Consider the following 15,991-nt stretch of genomic DNA (forward strand, 5'->3'; position numbering starts at 1 on the left):
AGTCATGTTATAAGCTTTTATTTACATAACATGGATAAGCGACAGGGGGGACGAAGCCCCCCTTGCATCAGTATAGTAGATGAGAGAAATCATCACCACGCCCAACAACAAAGCTGGCCACGTCCACTAACCAAGCCGGTCACGCCCAAGGTCCTTCTAGGGATTTAGCCACAACCGATGTAAAATGATGCCAGGAAGTGAGGTCATACACAGGGCTGCAAAACACTCCCACAAACTAGAAAAAACAAGTAGGAAACAGGGGAGCAGCACAAACCTTCTGGCCACTAGGTGGCAGCAGCAGACATGAATAACATAAGCTAATGATAACAGCAGCTATAAGAAAAACATGAAGGGAACAGCACAATCCATAATGGAAGTTTGGGTTTTTTTGCATTATTTTGTTCACATTCTTCATTTGTTTTATTTATAGATTTTGTTGTTCCAAAGAAGAAAATTGCAAATGTTTTTATCTATAAATTTGCATCTAATTATATACATTCAAGTCACAAAGATCATTTATTTAATTGTCAAAAGCTATATTCTGCAAATGGCCCGGGTCACATGGAGATGTTGGTTGAGATTGAAGACCATATTTGTGATGTGGATTTATAGATAAGTTTAGAAACCCTTAGATAAGAAATGTCGAATGTTTGACCATCGTGCGACAGTTATTATAATGAAGGAGCCAGTACAATAGAAGCAAGTGACTTATAATTGCTAGAACATTATAACAGCTCTACAAATATAGCCGGATCTCGTCTGATAAGCCGGGAGAATAAGGTATGGAAAGACGGTATACAGTATCTGTAATGTGGGGTTTGTGCTTTCCTTGAATTGTTCTTGAAGATATCTAATATATAAAGCTCAGTGTATGTGTGTGTGTGTGTGTGTGTGTGTGTGTACTTGTTTTGCTATACTTGTGGGGACATGGACCTGAATACACACCAACAGTGTGGGGACCTCTGTCTTCGTGGGGACCAAAAATCAGGTCCCCACAAAGCTGCCAATGCTAATCAATGGAGAAGACCTTGTTTATACACCTAGCATCAAAATCTCAAGTGTCCTCTTTATACACATATATAAGAGAAAGTGTGTATGAGTGTGTATGAGTGCGTGTGCTCAATGTGTGTACACTCCCTCTCTGGTGCCTTTGTGGTACTGCAAGCTGATACACACTTCAGAAAAGCCTCAAGATTCCACCTCTGGCAAACCGAGGTACTGCAGGCTCTCACACAAATTTGTTTAAAGTGTGTTGTGGGGACACAGATACAGTCTTGGTCATATGACTTAGTGGGAGTGGTGTACAGGGTCTTAGCAGTAAAGAGTATTCCATATTTCTGCCAGATACCCACAGAGATATTGAAATCTGAAAAAAGAGACTTCTGCTCATTGAAGGTAAGAACTGCTCACATAGGGTTCAACTCCACAGCAAACAACTCTCTATTTTATGCTGTATGTTGCTCTTTATATGTTTGGGGTGACTGCACATAGGGTTGCATAATGTGGATTATGAATATAAGTGTACACAAGGTTCGTAATGTGGATGATGAGGGATAGATATCACACATACCCAGCTTTCCAGTAACTGTACTGAGCAAGAGACATGGGGAATGAACATAATATATGTACAGTATACAGTGTAATGGATATATCCCACATACCCAGCTTTCCAGTAACTGTACTGAGCAAGAGACATGAGGAATGAACATAATATATGTACAGTATACAGTGTAATGGATATATCCCACATACCCAGCTTTCCAGTAACTGTACTGAGCAAGAGACATGAGGAATGAACATAATATATGTACAGTATACAGTGTAATGGATATATCCCACATACCCAGCTTTCCAGTAACTGTACTGAGCAAGAGACATGGGGAATGAACATAATATATGTACAGTATACAGTGCAATGGATATACAGTATCCCACATACCCAGCTTTCCAGTAACTGTACTGAGCAAGAGACATGGGGAATGAACATAATATATGTACAGTATACAGTGTAATGGATATATCCCACATACCCAGCTTTCCAGTAACTGTACTAAGCAAGAGACATGGGGAACGAACATGATATATGTACAATATACAGTGTAATGGATATATCCCACAAACCCAGCTTTCCAGTAACTTTCCTGAGCAAGAGACAAGAGGAATGAACATGATATATGTACAGTATGCAGTGTAATGGATATACAGTATCCCACATACCCAGCTTTCCAGTAACTGTACTGAGCAAGAGACATGGGGAATGAACATGATATATGTACAGTATACAGTGTAATGGATATATCCCACATACCCAGCTTTCCAGTAACTGTACTGAGCAAGAGACATGGGGAATGAACATAATATATGTACAGTATACAGTGTAATGGATATACAGTATCCCACATACCCAGCTTTCCAGTAACTGTACTGAGCAAGAGACATGGGGAATGAACATGATATATGTACAGTATACAGTGTAATGGATATATCCCACATACCCAGCTTTCCAGGAACTGTACTAAGCAAGAGACATGGGGAACGAACATGATATATGTACAGTATACAGTGTAATGGATATATCCCACAAACCCAGCTTTCCAGGAACTGTACTGAGCAAGAGACATGGGGAATGAACATGATATATGTACAGTATACAGTGTAATGGATATATCCCACATACCCAGCTTTCCAGGAACTGTACTGAGCAAGAGACATGGGGAATGAACATGATATATGTACAGTATACAGTGTAATAGATATATCTCACATACCCAGCTTTCCAGTAACTTTCCTGAGCAAGAGACATGGGGAATGAACATGATATATATACAGTATACAGTGTAATGGATATATCCCACATACCCAGCTTTCCAGTAACTTTCCTGAGCAAGAGACATGGGGAATGAACATAATATATGTACAGTATACAGTATAATGGATATATCCCACATACCCAGCTTTCCAGTAACTGTACTGAGCAAGAGACATGAGGAATGAACATGATATATGTACAGTATACAGTGTAATGGATATATCCCACATACCCAGCTTTCCGGTAACTGTACTGAGCAAGAGATATGGGGAATGAACATGATATATGTACAGTATACAGTGTAATGGATATACAGTATCCCACATACCCAGCTTTCCAGTAACTGTACTGAGCAAGAGACATGGGGAATGAACATGATATATGTACAGTATACAGTGTAATGGATATATCCCACATACCCAGCTTTCCAGGAACTGTACTGAGCAAGAGACATGGGGAATGAACATGATATATGTACAGTATACAGTGTAATAGATATATCTCACATACCCAGCTTTCCAGTAACTTTCCTGAGCAAGGGACATGGGGAATGAACATAATATATACAGTATACAGTGTAATGGATATATCCCACATACCCAGCTTTCCAGTAACTGTACTGAGCAAGAGACATGGGGAATGAACATAATAAATGTATAGTATACAGTGTAATGGATATACAGTATCCCACATACCCAGCTTTCCAGTAACTGTACTGAGCAAGAGAGATGGGGAATGAACATAATATATGTACAGTATACAGTGTAATGGATATATCCCACATACCCAGCTTTCCAGTAACTGTACTGAGCAAGAGACATGGGGAATGAACATAATATATGTACAGTACAGTGTAATGGATATATCCCACATACCCAGCTTTCCAGTAACTGTACTGAGCAAGAGACATGGGGAATGAACATAATATATGTACAGTATACAGTGTAATGGATATACAGTATCCCACATACCCAGCTTTCCAGTAACTGTACTGAGCAAGAGACATGGGGAATGAACATAATATATGTACAGTATACAGTGTAATGGATATATCCCACATACCCAGCTTTCCAGTAACTGTACTGAGCAAGAGATGGGGAATGAACATAATATATGTACAGTATACAGTGTAATGGATATATCCCACATACCCAGCTTTCCAGGAACTGTACTGAGCAAGAGACATGGGGAATGAACATGATATATGTACAGTATACAGTGTAATGGATATATCACACATACCCAGCTTTCCAGTAACTGTACTGAGCAAGAGATGGGGAATGAACATAATATATGTACAGTATACAGTGTAATGGATATATCCCACTTACCCAGCTTTCCAGTAACTGTACTGAGCAAGACACATGGGGAATGAACATAATATATGTACAGTACAGTGTAATGGATATATCCCACATACCCAGCTTTCCAGTAACTGTACTGAGCAAGAGACATGGGGAATGAACATGATATATGTACAGTATACAGTGTAATAGATATATCCCACAAACCCAGCTTTCCAGGAACTGTACTGAGCAAGAAACATGGGGAATGAACATGATATATGTACAGTATACAGTGTAATGGATATACAGTTTCCCACATACCCAGCTTTCCAGTAACTGTACTGAGCAAGAGACATGGGGAATGAACATAATATATGTACAGTATGCAGTGTAATGGATATACAGTATCCCACATACTCAGCTTTCCAGTAACTGTACTGAGCAAGAGACATGGGGAATGAACATGATATATGTACAGTATACAGTGTAATAGATATATCTCACATACCCAGCTTTCCAGTAACTTTCCTGAGCAAGAGACACGGGGAATGAACATGATATATATACAGTATACAGTGTAATGGATATATCCCACATACCCAGCTTTCCAGGAACTGTACTGAGCAAGAGACATGGGGAATGAACATAATATATGTACAGTATACAGTGTAATGGATATATCTCACATACCCAGCTTTCCAGTAACTTTCCTGAGCAAGAGACATGGGGAATGAACATAATATATGTACAGTATACAGTGTAATGGATATATCCCACATACCCAGCTTTCCAGTAACTGTACTGAGCAAGAGATATGGGGAATGAACATGATATATGTACAGTATACAGTGTAATGGATATACAGTATCCCACATACCCAGCTTTCCAGTAACTGTACTGAGCAAGAGACATGGGGAATGAACATAATATATGTACAGTATACAGTGTAATGGATATATCCCACATACCCAGCTTTCCAGTAACTGTACTGAGCAAGAGATGGGGAATGAACATAATATATGTACAGTATACAGTGTAATGGATATATCCCACATACCCAGCTTTCCAGGAACTGTACTGAGCAAGAGACATGGGGAATGAACATGATATATGTACAGTATACAGTGTAATGGATATATCCCACATACCCAGCTTTCCAGTAACTGTACTGAGCAAGAGATGGGGAATGAACATAATATATGTACAGTATACAGTGTAATGGATATATCCCACATACCCAGCTTTCCAGTAACTGTACTGAGCAAGACACATGGGGAATGAACATAATATATGTACAGTACAGTGTAATGGATATATCCCACATACCCAGCTTTCCAGTAACTGTACTGAGCAAGAGACATGGGGAATGAACATGATATATGTACAGTATACAGTGTAATAGATATATTCCACAAACCCAGCTTTCCAGGAACTGTACTGAGCAAGAAACATGGGGAATGAACATGATATATGTACAGTATACAGTGTAATGGATATACAGTTTCCCACATACCCAGCTTTCCAGTAACTGTACTGAGCAAGAGACATGGGGAATGAACATAATATGTACAGTATGCAGTGTAATGGATATACAGTATCCCACATACTCAGCTTTCCAGTAACTGTACTGAGCAAGAGACATGGGGAATGAACATAATATATGTACAGTATACAGTGTAATGGATATATCCCACATACCCAGCTTTCCAGGAACTGTACTGAGCAAGAGACATGGGGAATGAACATGATATATGTACAGTATACAGTGTAATAGATATATCTCACATACCCAGCTTTCCAGTAACTTTCCTGAGCAAGAGACATGGGGAATGAACATGATATATATACAGTATACAGTGTAATGGATATATCCCACATACCCAGCTTTCCAGTAACTTTCCTGAGCAAGAGACATGGGGAATGAACATGATATATGTACAGTATACAGTGTAATGGATATACAGTATCCCACATACCCAGCTTTCCAGTAACTGTACTGAGCAAGAGACATGAGGAATGAACATGATATATGTACAGTATATAGTGTAATGGATATATCCCACATACCCAGCTTTCCAGTAACTGTACTGAGCAAAAGACATGGGGAATGAACATAATATATGTACAGTATACAGTGTAATGGATATACAGTATCCCACAAACCCAGCTTTCCAGGAACTGTACTGAGCAAGAAACATGGGGAATGAACATGATATATGTACAGTACAGTGTAATGGATATATCCCACATACCCAGCTTTCCAGTAACTGTACTGAGCAAGAGAGATGGGGAATGAACATGATATATGTACAGTACAGTGTAATGGATATATCCCACATACCCAGCTTTCCAGTAACTGTACTGAGCAAGAGAGATGGGGAATGAACATGATATATGTACAGTATACAGTGTAATAGATATATCCCACATACCCAGCTTTCCAGTAACTGTACTGAGCAAGAGACATGGGGAATGAACATGATATATGTACAGTATACAGTGTAATAGATATATCCTAAATACCCAGCTTTCCAGTAACTTTCCTAAGCGATTAAATAGTTGGTGAATAAACATGATATATGTGTAATATATAAAGGATAAGGGGACCTCTTAGTGGACCTTAAATCTGAGTTAAGTCTAAGGCGGGCTTTGCACACTACGACATCGCAGGCCGATGCTGCGATGCCGAGTGCGATAGTGCCCGCCCCCGTCGCAGCAGCGATATGTGGTGATAGCTGGCGTAGCGAAAGTTATCGCTACGCCAGCTTCACACACACACTCACCTGCCGTGCGACGTCCCTGTGGCCGGCGACCCGCCTCCTTGTTAAGGGGGCGGGTCGTGCGGCGTCACTGCGACGTCACACGGCAGGCGGCCAATCAGAGCGGAGGGGCGGAGATGAGCAGGATGTAAACATCCTGCCCACCTCCTTCCTTCCGCATATCCTACGGAAGCCGCAGTAAGGCCGGTAGGAGACGTTCCTCGCTCCTGCGACTTCACACACAGCGATGTGTGCTGCCGCAGGAGCGAGGAACAACATCGGACCATTGCGTCAGCGTAATTATGGATTACGCCGACGCTGTACCGATGATACGATTACGACGCTTTTGCGCTCGTTAATCGTATCATCCAGCCTTTACACACTGCGATGTCGCATGCGATGCCGGAAGTGCGTCATTTTCAATTTGACCCCACCGACATCGCACCTGCGATGTCGCAGTGTGCAAAGTGCCCCTTAGGGTACGTCCACACGCTGCGGGTGTATGGCGTCTGGAATCCGTATGGACTTTGGCCGCTAAATGCGGCGGTATTCCAGAGTATATATACCAATTGGTCGGCGTATATATGGCAGTAATAGGGTGGAATAGCGGCGGTAGTTCCTTACCACCGCTAATTCCCGCAAGAAGCCGCGGCTGATATTTAGCCACGGTTTCTGCCATTCTAGCATGTCAAATTATCGGACGGATCCTGTCCGTCAAATTGACATGATGCGGTTGAAAATAACGGCAGTCCAGATCAATTTCCGGATGAAAATAATCCGACCAATGACATCAGTACTGGTTTTGCTGGCGGCTACGGATCAGCCGCCACAAATCCGGCATGTGTGGACGAGCCATAATTCTCATCTGTTATGTAATTCTGTCACAGACTTCATGCTTGTTATTGCAATTGGCAAAATTAATTCCACCTTTTCTGCAGGTTTTGAGGTGCTTTTTTGGCGCTCTTATGTGCGGCAAAAGCGCCAAAAAATACACTGCTAAGATGTTGCAAGAGCGGTCTGACTGCGGTTCAATTCTAACCTATAAGCAATTTCCGTTTGTATTCCACAAGAAATCCGAGCAGCAAATTGACAAGATGCGGTTGAAAATTGCCGCACTGTGGCCTGCTTTCCACGATGGCAATTTTCCGCCCTGTGTGAACTGCTTTTTGCAGTTCACACAGGGTATAATGGAGGGCGTGGACGCAGTGGCATTTCCGTGCAAAACCTTGTGAAAAATCCACCACGTCTGAACGTACCCTTAAATGACTTGTCAAATGTACTATTTGCACTTCATTCACACTGCTGCTGTTTTTGTGGCCGCATTTGCGGTCCGTTCTTGCAAAAGTGGGACGCAATTGCGGCCGCTCAAAAGCGGAGTATGTGGAATATATATCCTTTACACTATATAGATATCATGTTCATTCCCCATCTAGCTTGCTCAGGAGAGCATCTCCCTCCCCCGGCACCAAGAGCAGCTCATACTGAATTGTTACATTGACTAGCAACACTGCACACAGAAATGCAGCTTAATATTCCACTGTTAACCCTTTCCTCCCAGCAGTAACACACAACTCCTCACCTTCATATCATGGTGATTTATGGTCAGAATGACTTCAATGCGATCAGTGATTTCTATTTTAGCTCTGCTCACATAGATTTTATATCCACACTCAACTATAGGCTGTTCTTCATATTTTGGGGCTGTTAATCAGATATACTAGCTTGTGCCTGTATAGTATTGGTGTAGATGGGAGTGCAGGGCATGGGTTACATGGCACTGTGGTGGGATACTGATGGGAGGTATTGGTGCTGTGTTTGATGCTTCTACTGGGTATTTTCCTACAAATACTGGAACAGCTCACTGCTTAGAACGATCCTTCCCAGCTCTATAATATATTCTATATACCCCACAATGCAGGCTCACACACACATTTGTCGTGTTGTAGGGACACAGATACAGTCTTGGTCATGTGACTTAGCAGTAGTGGTGTACAGGGTCTTAGCAGTAAAGAGTATTCCATATTTCTGCCAGATACCCACAGAGATATTGAAATCTGAAAAAAGAGACTTCTGCTCATGGAAGGTAAGAACTGCTCACATAGGGTTCAACTCCACAGCAAACGCGTGCTCTAGCCCTGGCATCTCAGCAGGCATATCCCCTACTCCACAGCAAACGCGTGCTCTAGCCCTGGCATCTCAGCAGGCATATCCCCTACTCCACAGCAAACGCATGCTCTAGCCCTGGCATCTCAGCAGGCATATCCCCTACTCCACAGCAAACGCGTGCTCTAGCCCTGGCATCTCAGCAGGCATATCCCCTACTCCACAGCAAACGCGTGCTCTAGCCCTGGCATCTCAGCAGGGATATTCCCCTACTCCACAGCAAACGCGTGCTCTAGCCCTGGCATCTCAGCAGGCATATCCCCTACTCCACAGCAAACGCGTGCTCTAGCCCTGGCATCTCAGCAGGCATATCCCCTACTCCACAGCAAACGCGTGCTCTAGCCCTGGCATCTCAGCAGGCATATCCCCTACTCCACAGCAAACGCATGCTCTAGCCCTGGCATCTCAGCAGGCATATCCCCTACTCCACAGCAAACGCGTGCTCTAGCCCTGGCATCTCAGCAGGGATATTCCCCTACTCCACAGCAAACGCGTGCTCTAGCCCTGGCATCTCAGCAGGCATATCCCCTACTCCACAGCAAACGCGTGCTCTAGCCCTGGCATCTCAGCAGGCATATCCCCTACTCCACAGCAAACGCGTGCTCTAGCCCTGGCATCTCAGCAGGGATATCCCCTACTCCACAGCAAACGCGTGCTCTAGCCCTGGCATCTCAGCAGGCATATCCCCTACTCCACAGCAAACGCGTGCTCTAGCACTGGCATCTCAGCAGGGATATCCCCTACTCCACAGCAAACGCGTGCTCTAGCCCTGGCATCTCAGCAGGGATATTCCCCTACTCCACAGCAAACGCGTGCTCTAGCCCTGGCATCTCAGCAGGGATATCCCCTACTCCACAGCAAACGCGTGCTCTAGCCCTGGCATCTCAGCAGGGATATTCCCCTACTCCACAGCAAACGCGTGCTCTAGCACTGGCATCTCAGCAGGGATATTCCCCTACTCCACAGCAAACGCGTGCTCTAGCCCTGGCATCTCAGCAGGCATATCCCCTACTCCACAGCAAACGCGTGCTCTAGCACTGGCATCTCAGCAGGCATATCCCCTACTCCACAGCAAATGCGTGCTCTAGCACTGGCATCTCAGCAGGCATATCCCCTACTCCACAGCAAACGCGTGCTCTAGCATCTCAGCAGGCATATCCCCTACTCCACAGCAAACGCGTGCTCTAGCACTGGCATCTCAGCAGGCATATCCCCTACTCCACAGCAAACGCGTGCTCTAGCACTGGCATCTCAGCAGGCATATCCCCTACTCCACAGCAAACGCGTGCTCTAGCCCTGGCATCTCAGCAGGCATATCCCCTACTCCACAGCAAACGCGTGCTCTAGCACTGGCATCTCAGCAGGCATATCCCCTACTCCACAGCAAACGCGTGCTCTAGCCCTGGCATCTCAGCAGGCATATCCCCTACTCCACAGCAAACGCGTGCTCTAGCACTGGCATCTCAGCAGGCATATCCCCTACTGCACACATGTGTCTGGGACATGACTCAGGGCCCCCAGACAGAAGGCAGAGGGAGCCTGAGCAGCTGAGCCTATATCTTGTGAGCATTAGAACAGGCCGTACAGGGTAACATGAAAACTGTCCGGCTTGCATTATGACTAGAACATGACAATATCCCTTTAAGTACTAACCTATGATGCGTTCCTAAGCAGTTCATGTTATATGCTCTACATTTCATTTTCTGCATACTTTACAAGTAGTAGAATTTGCTTTGCTATAGGCAACTGGATTTTCACAATGAAAAGGCGAAGGATAACGCCCGAAAAAGACGCCATACATTATGTCAGTGCCATCACCGACAAACCTGGACTGACCATGAAATACATCAATCCCCTTAAAGGTGAGTTAAAACAAGTTTTAACTAAATTGCCTTAATATTGTCATGCATTAGAATGACTGTCTTAGGTAATGATAAATATTTTCTACAGGAAGAGGAGTGTTTGCTGAAACTGAAATCGAAAAAGGGAGTTTTGCTGCAGAATATCGAGGCGAGCTCATCAATTTGGATGAGAGCCAGAAAATTTTAAGAACTTCGTGTACGAATTTCAGTGGAATGAAAAAATATGGTGGTAAGTAATCAGTTTTTTTAATGCATTTTAGAGGGTATCCATCTTTCCCTAGTTGATAGCCAGTCCTGATTATGTCCTGTCTCTGCTGATCATGTGAATCCACTGCAGTCAGTTACTGAGGCAGCACCATTTTTGAAACATCAGGTAACATAAAGGAGCACCCTTAGGGCTAAGGCTGGTTTCACACTACGTTTATTTAACATGCGTCAGGAACGTTTTTTTGCTGCAAAAGCGGATCCTGCTTTTACAGCAAAAAACGCATGCAAACGCATCTGTTATTTTGCAGGATCCTGTCACTGGATGTTTAGGGGCGGGCATTGGAGTCATGTGATCGGGAGTGAGGGGAACTAGACTGGGAGCCGGCTTCTGACAGCTGCAGACGCTGGTAACCAAGGTAAACATCGGGCTTGGATACCCGATATTTATCTTGGTTACGAGTGTCTGCAGCTGCTAGGAGCAGGGCTGTCTGCACACGTAACCAACGTAAACATCGGGTAACTAAGAAAAGTGGTTACCCGATATTTACCTTGGTTACGAGTGTCCGCAGCTCTCAGGTGGGAGAGAGAGGGAGGTGAGGAAGGGGGAAAGACAGAGATAGAGAGAGAGAGAGGGTGAGGGAGGGAGTAGAGAGATAGACAGATCACGCGAGACTGGTTCTGGGCATGCTCAGTACTTTCTGGGCATGCTCAGTACAAAAGCAGGATCCTGTCTATCAGCACGCCAGCGTTCACCTGCGTTTGCGTGCTGTTTAGTCAGGATCCGGTGACATGCAGTATTTGGACGCAGCTCAAAAACGCTACAAGTAGCGTTTTTGAAAGATGTTAAAAAACTGCAAGTCGCTGGATCCTCACTATAACGCACGCAAACGCAGGTGAACGCATGTTAACGCGAGTCCATTGCAAATGCATTGAAGTGAAAACGCATTTGCACTGGATCCGTTTTTCCGCTAAAAAAACATTATGGACGGATGTTAAATAAACGTAGTGTGAAACCAGCCTAAGACACACATCAAAAAAAATTCGGATCCAAATTTCGGGTTTGAATTTGCGCAATTTCGGATCCGAAATTTTTTTTGGACATCCAAAATTCGGATGTAAATTAAATGGGAAAATGAAAAAAAATAAATAAAAATTTCGGCCTGAAATTCGGTTCCGTTTACAAGTACAACCGAATTTCGGACCGAAATTTTTTTTCACATTTATTATAATGGGGCTGAAATTCAGTCTGAAAATGAAAATTCGGACATGCATCCGAATTTTTTTTTTGGATCGGCCGAAAAAAATTTGGACGTGTGTTTTACCCCATTGAAATCAATGCATTTCAATGGGGTCCGAATTTCGGATCCGAAATCTGAAATATTTTCAGATGTATTTTAGCCCTTAAGAGGGCAATATGAATAGGGGTTAGTTTGCTATTTAATAGCTATAGCAGGTAGATTAAGGCTGTGTGCACACGTTGCGTTTTTTACCGCGGAAACGCTGCGTTTAGAACCGCAGCGTTTCAGTGGCAAATTGCATGCGTTCAGCTTTCCTAGCAAAGTGTATGAGAAAGCCGAAAAATCAGTGCACACGCTGCGTTTCTAAACGCAGCGTTTTGGATGCCAAAAATCGGTGCGGAAAGAAAAGCAGCATGTCACTTCTTTTGTGCAGTGTGGCTGCGTTCTCTCCCCCATTGAATCAATGATGTGGGGTCAGAACGCAGCTACACCGCAGTGAGCTGCTTTTTTGTTGCGGTCCACGGGCTTTGTCGGCACACAGAACGCAGGCATTTACCTGGAAGTGAGGTCAAGAGGTTTCCTGTTGACCTCACTTCCTGGCAAAGTCCTGGAAAGCCCCCGGTGTCGCCAAAGTGCCCGCCCCGACCCCCCCCCCCCCGAAAATCCAACATGGCCGTGCGCACAGTAGCGCACTGGCCGCCCTGCTCCTATGATTTCTGTCGCATGTGCCTTGAGACATGCGACAGAAAAATGCCCCCAAGGCCCTGCCAGGTCACCCCCTATTCCCCCCGGTATTCCACCTTACCTGTCCGGTCGCAGCGCTGATCCCCTGCGGCCCCCTCCTCCTTCACAGCAGACGCTGGTCAGTGCGGTCACATGAGCAGAGCAGCTGACAGCCACCACTGTGTTCAGAGAGCTGTGCTGGCTGCTCGCACTCTGCAGCTGTGACCCGGGGAGAGTGGGTGCAGATTTTTGGCACCCACTCTCCTCAAATGGAGGGTCTGCCCTCTTAGAAAATGGGGGATACGTTCCCTGAACGTGCCACCATATTCTAGAAGGTCCAGAGCCGACGTGGGACATCCAAATGGATTTCTGCGGACCCATTTTTTTCAAATTTTTTGATTAAATTGGAGAACAAGGGAATGATTTGGGGAGTGTTTTTTCTAATAAAAATTTTTTGTCATTTTTTTTTTGCTTTTGTTAACTGTCAATTAGTTATGTCTAGTATCTGATAGACGCCGTGACATCACTAATTGCTGGGCTTGATGCCAGGTGACATTACACATCTGGTATCAACCCCTTATTACCCCGTTTGCCAACGCACCAGGGCGCGGGATGAGTTGGGGCGAAGCGCCAGGATTGGCGCATCTAATGGATGCGCCACTTCTGGGGCGGCTGTGGCCTGCTATTTTTAGGCTGGGAAGAGTCCAATAACCATGGCTCTTCCCACCCTGAGAATACCAGACCCCAGCTGTCAGCTTCACCTTGGCTGGTGATCTAATTTGGGGGGACTCCACGTTATTTTTTTTTTTTTAATTCTTTATTTATAAATAAAAAAAAAAAGCCTGGGGAGCCCTCCAAATTGATCACCAGACAAGATGAAGCTGCCAGCTGTGGTTTGCAGGCTATAGCTGTCTGCTTTACCCTGACTGGCTATCAAAAATAGGGGGGACCCCACGCCATTTTTTTCATTGTTTTTTTTTTTTTTTTGGATAAATACTAAGCTAGGCACCCTTTAGTGCCACATGAAAGGTACTAAAGGTGCCAGCTTAGAATATGCAGGCGGGGAAGGGACGTTATATATATTTGACATCCATTCATCCATTGACGCTTTTTAGGCTGTGTGCCCACAATCAGGTTTTACAGTGGTTTGGGCGCTGAGTGTTTTCCCTGCGTCCATAACGCTGCGTTGTGCAGTAGAAGCACAGTGGAAGGATTTTTGGAGATCCCATGCCCACTGTGCTTCTTTTCTCCGCAGCATAAACTGACCGGTGGCGTGGCTTCCCGAGGATCAGCATGTCAATTTATGCTGCGGAGACGAGAGTGTTCTCTGCAGGTAGAATAGAGCTAAAGTCCACAGCAGCCTGAACCCAAATCGTTGGCATGGGCAGCTGCGTTCTCCCATGGACAACACTCACATCTCTGCAGGAAGGCTGACACTGTGTACTAGACGCCGTGTCGCTGGATCATGGCCACATAGCCTTAGGCCTCTTTCACACGTCAGTGATTCTGGTACGTTTGTGCTTTTTTTTAAACGTACCAGAATCACTGACATACGCAGACCCATTATAATGAATGGGTCTGCTCACACGTCAGTGATTTTTCACTGCACGTGTCTCCGTGCGGCGTACCCGCGTGTGCGTGATTGCCGCACGGAGACATGTCCATTTTTTTCTGGCATCACTGATGTTCCATGGACCACGCAGTGGTGTGGTCCATGAAACACGTGCCAGAAAAAAACGTGCTTTTAAAATAAAAATAATTTTTACTCACCCGGCGTCCAGCGATGTCCTCTGCAGCCCGTGCAGCTTGCTGCTTCTGTGCTGGCTCATTACTGTCGCGCATATTCATGATGCGCGACACAGCCGACCCGGAAGCAGCTGCTGCGAGGGTCAGCGCCGGCCGGATGCTGCACCGCGGGAGCGATCAGCACCATGGAGAGCGGGAGCGGGCGCAGGTGAGTTGATTACTAAGTGCAATCACGGGCCACGGAGAACGGAGCCCGGATTGCACTTAGACAACCCACGTGTGCCGTGATTCACGGCACACGGAGGGACATGTGCATGTTTTACACGCCAGTGAAAAACGTCAGTGTTTTTCACTGACGTGTGAAACGGGCCTAAAAGTGAGAATATTGTTGCTACAGCAACATTTTGGGTGAAGTAGCTGTGGATTCAAAATGCTTAATATACTCCTGAATAAAATCCTTGAGGGGTGCAGATTCCAAAATGGGGTCACTTGTGGGGGTTTTCTGACATATAGGTACCCAAGGGGCCCTGCTAATGTGACATGGTGCGCGAAGTTTATTTCAACTTTTCCAAAATTCAAATGGTGCTCCTTCCATTGCAAGCCCTCCCATTTATCCAAACAGAATGTGGAGAAGAAGGAAATGACATCACAGGTTTTTTTTTCCAAAGGTCTGTGTTCAACCAACTTTATTAACACTGACAAGTCTTAAAAAACGCACCTAAAAAAACGCATGAAAAACGCATGAAAAATGCATGCGTTTTCGATGCGTTTTTCTCAAAAAGCATTGTTTACAATTCTCCCCTCTGCCAGAGGGTGCGTTTTTTTCCGCGCTGAAAAAAAAGCAACGTGTGCATATAGCCTTAGGGCTTTTAAACATATTGGTATACCCAGAAATCTCTCATTACAGTGAAGATGTAGCCTCTCTGACTTTACCAGCACAACAAAGGCAGCAAAATGTCTAAATTAAAAGCAGAGATGTATACTTTCCCTTTCCATGGCCGTTGGCAGTTTAGCTAACATCAAACTGGTGAAAAATTCCTTTAATAGATGTCAACCAGTGTCATTTCTTATGTTAAGATGACTGTAACAAGGGAATTTTGTCACCAGTTTTTCAGTGTGGAGTTCTCTCACTGTTTGGTAGGCACGGTGGTCAGACAGCAGAAACCAACTTAGGTTATTTAATTATAGAGATTTAAAG

General features: G+C 44.6%; 1 protein-coding gene across 1 annotated transcript in view; it reads left to right on the forward strand.

Moving 5' to 3' along the window:
- Positions 1–729: 729 nt before the first annotated feature.
- LOC142246703 (C3a anaphylatoxin chemotactic receptor-like) overlaps positions 730–15,991 on the forward strand; it is a 40,508-nt gene continuing 25,246 nt past the window's right edge. The window contains exon 1 of the mRNA XM_075319765.1: positions 730–780. The gene's annotated coding sequence lies outside the window, so the exon portion shown is untranslated. The remainder of the gene's footprint in view (positions 781–15,991) is intronic.

This window comes from Anomaloglossus baeobatrachus, chromosome 7 (genome assembly GCF_048569485.1).
Source record: "Anomaloglossus baeobatrachus isolate aAnoBae1 chromosome 7, aAnoBae1.hap1, whole genome shotgun sequence".
Lineage (NCBI taxonomy): Eukaryota > Metazoa > Chordata > Amphibia > Anura > Aromobatidae > Anomaloglossus > Anomaloglossus baeobatrachus.